Source organism: Gekko japonicus, unplaced genomic scaffold (genome assembly GCF_001447785.1).
Source record: "Gekko japonicus isolate JY-2015 unplaced genomic scaffold, Gekko_japonicus_V1.1 scaffold2606, whole genome shotgun sequence".
In the NCBI taxonomy this organism is placed as follows: Eukaryota; Metazoa; Chordata; class Lepidosauria; order Squamata; family Gekkonidae; genus Gekko; species Gekko japonicus.
The window spans coordinates 136,853-140,856 of NW_015170351.1; positions in this window are offsets into that span (position 1 = coordinate 136,853).

A 4,004-nucleotide genomic window follows, 5' to 3' on the forward strand; every position below is an offset into this window, starting at 1 on the left:
GAAAGGATGGCAAAGCTTAGCCTAGTTAGGACTCACCTACTGCTAGCAATGCCTTTCCCACTTCTCCCTGCCATTGTATGTCCATGTTAATGATAAATGGTGTAGTTTCCAAAAGTTGAAAACAACAACAAGAAGAAGAGTATCAGAGCAGCTTATAAACTCCTTTCCCTTCCCCCTCCCCACAACAGATACCCTGTGGGGCTGAGAGAGCTCTGAGAGAACTGCTCTTTCAAGGACAGCTCTGACAGAACTATGGCTTGCCCAAGGTCATCCAGCAGCTGCAAGTAGAGGAGTGGGGAATCAAACTCTAGTCCACACATTTAAACACTACACCAAACTGGCTTTCTCTTAACCACTACACCAAACTGTCAGGGACATACAATGGTCCTGAAGACAGGCAAATTTCTCTGGAAATCTAAATGATGAGCATTGACAACTTCCCATTTGAGAGACTGAACTTGAACAGAGTTTTTTATGGACCAAACACACACACACAAACCCTCATGTGAATAATACTAGGAAATGAATTAAGAGGCTTATGAATATTGAATTTAATTTGTGTTTGAATCAGTGGATGGAAGTCCCTTTGGATGTTTTATGCAAGGTCCATCAACGTACTTCAGAAAACACCCAGAAGTTAAACAGATTTTCAGTTCTACTTATAGGGTGAATGCAATTGGCAGAACAAGTTCCTTATAAGGAAATAATGCACTGCCTTTGAAAGCTTTCATTGCTCTCTATGGATTGATGGTCAGGAACACAGATCTTTTTGTCAGCCAAGGGAACTCCTTCTCCTTTCTTGCACCTGTGATGCAGTGCTGAAAACTGGTATATTTCAATAACAAGAATAAGGTAGAATTGATTTTTTTGTTTGTTTCATGACAACAGCACATAGTATTAATATCTAGGGACTAGAGTAACTGAAACATCTGGTTACCTTTTAGCATCTGGACTGCTTTTTCTTTCCTTTTTCTTTTCCTTAGTGCTGGCGTAGGATAAGCAAGTGATAGCTGTGAAAACTGATGGACTCTTCTTTTTTTTGTCAGTTTGGAGACTTGCCAAAATGCCTTTCTGTGTTGACCCTGAAGTGATTGTAATCTGGATCAAAAAAAGATCATCTTCTTTAGGGAATAGGTGTGTGTGAATATTTTAGTCTTGGGTCTTCTTATTGTAGATTGTCTGTTCAGCTGTGATGTGCAGACCAAATCCTCAAATTATGATTGAAGTCTTAGGACTTTGATACTGATCTGGAACCAGGTAGGGTTTTTTGTGTGTGTGTGTGGTTTCAATGAAAAATTCTTGCATGATATGAATGAACAAAAAATGTTTCTGATACTAGCTTAGATAAACAAAGTCACATGCTGATGCTATGAACAGAAGACTGGTGCCCACCGAGTGGGATGGGCACCAGCATTTGCCCACTCCCCCAACTCCTAGTGAGGAAACATGTGGGGGAGAGGAGCCAATCCAGGTTCAGCATGGAAAATCTTGCCCAACGGGAGGCTGGCCCGCTGGCCAGGTTGGGCGGCAGCCACCTCCCTCTGCATTTCGGTGTGGTGCACCCTCCCTCCTTTCCTCCCTCTTCTGAGACCTTGTGGGATTAGCTGGTCACCAGTTTGGGGCTAAGCAGGAATTTTGGGGGGCCCTACTCAAACTGACCATAAGGGGGGGTGTCTCTTTTGCCTGCTCCTCATGATCCAAGGTGGTGAGGTATAAATAGGCCTGGTTAAGCTGGTTAGATGCTAACTGGGAATTTGGGAAAAACACGGGTTGAGGGGATTTTGAGTTGGTAAGCACCCCAAGATATCAGTGATAGAGGGGGGGTCTTCAAACTGGGTGCCTATCAGCTTGGCAGTCTGGGTAACTCAGTGGGAGCCTCTTCAGGGTTGGGGGACTATATGACAAGCCTTAAGGCTTAGCAGTCAGGGGCAGGACTATGCCCCTCCATCCCCTCTACACACTTGTGTGTCGGCCGTGAACAAGAAAGGTTCAGAAGGATTCTGTACCTAGCTCTGAGCCGGGGTGGTTTTGCCCTGTTAGGAAGCTTGTCTTGCAAGCCAGAGGCAGTCTGTGTTTTAATGTGTTAACTAATTTATGCAGATCAGCTTGTTGTAAATAAAGTTTCCAGTTTAACTCATAATATTGTCCTGTTTCATTCAGGGGGTGGGCAGGCAATGGATCGGTACTTTTAAGCAAATTGTAGTGCTGCTGTACTACACTACCAACTCAGTGCACATTGTCTTTGCAATTGCTCAATGTATTCTGGGAAAATTTGTGTTGCTGGCATGAATTGGGCTTTTTAATTTAAATCAGATTTTAAAAAATAAAATGCTTTTTGAGGAAAAATCTATCTAAATATAGTTTTATATTTAATATACATTATAGTCCAAAGGTAATTCATCATGAAATAAGGATTAGTTTTTAATTATGTAGCATGGGCTGTATATTCATGCAATGTTTAATATTTTTTTGTAAATTAATTCCATTAATCCATCTACAATGTCATGTTCTTCCAGAGGTTTCTGTAAAATTATTGCACATTTTTTCTATCTAGATGATATTATCACAGATGCTTGGTTTTACAGTTCTCAAAACTGAATTTGTGTCTGCAGAGTTCACATGCCTCTTTTTCACAGCATTATCTGTCCAGGATAGTGTTTCAGTCACATCATATACATCAACATCCACAGTATATCACCTAAAATAGAAAGAAAACAACCATCCAGGAACCACCATAGATAAATTTGTGATAAAAACCAGCAGATTAGAAAAAGTGTTCATTCATTAAAAAATTGCCCAGTTTGTTTATGCAACAAACTCTTCTTTCCGTCTGATTGGAAACCTGCACTTCATTAATTTGATTCAGTCACTGAGACCAGGATACAGTCCACCCAGCAGAGCAGATGTTGCAGGGAAACTACTGGATAAAGTATATGACAGAGAAAGGGAGCAATGTGCAACAGCTCTAGAGGGTAAAATTGTTAACCTAAGTCTTGATGGGTGGAGTAATGTGCACAATGTTCCTGTTGTATGTGCTTGTATAAAAACATAAGAAGGGAATGTCTTCCTTGCAGAAAAAATTGATATGTCAGGAAATGCACACACCGCAGAATACTTACAAGAAGTGGCAGCAAAAGCTATAATAACATGTGAACAAAAATTCAAATGTCTAGTGTGCAGTTTGGTCACAGACAATGGCAGCTCTGGGTTGGGAAACACCTTGAAATTTTGGGGAGGAGCCTTTTGCAAATTGTGTTGCCAGACCACAGAATCACAGGTACAGTAGAGCTGTCATTATCACTGTATGCTTGTGGGAGGGACAACAGTGTTAATGAAAGACTGTGAACTTTGCCAGTAATTTAAAAGCCAGTCTGCCAAATGCTGGTCCTAAAACAGTTTACCACTTATCAGTAGCTTTTGCACAAATGGAGGACTTGTATATGAAGATATCTTCTACTGACTGAAATTATTGATTTATCTGGCCTACACGTCTGCTCTGACTGGAAGTGTACTCCAAGGCTCACATGTACATTTCCCCCAATTCTATTATTTGAGGTTACTAGCAGAGGTTGAAACTGAAACATTCTACATGGAAATCATGTGTTTCACCACTGAATTATGGACTTTCTCTTATTGTTTCCATTTCTCTTGGACTGGACAAATGGGGGGGGGGTAAATTCATGTGGACTGTCAATTTGAATTCTGCCTCACAACCTATTAATATCTTACTTGACATTTGTTCTCTCCATAACCATTCCTGTGCACTCAATAGGATTTTATGCTGGGTTCATAAAAAGCTCTGTAATTTTTTTTTAAAAAAAATTAATTCCCTCTGGGGAAATGTAACTTTCTTGAATCCCTACTCTACTATGAACTTTTTTGAAAAATGGGAAGGAGGAATGTGAAAGGCACTTGCCGTGTACTTCATTTCCTGCAATAAATCTTTTGAAAATACGACTCTTCTTAAACTACCTTTATATTTGGTTAGGAGTATCATATTTTAT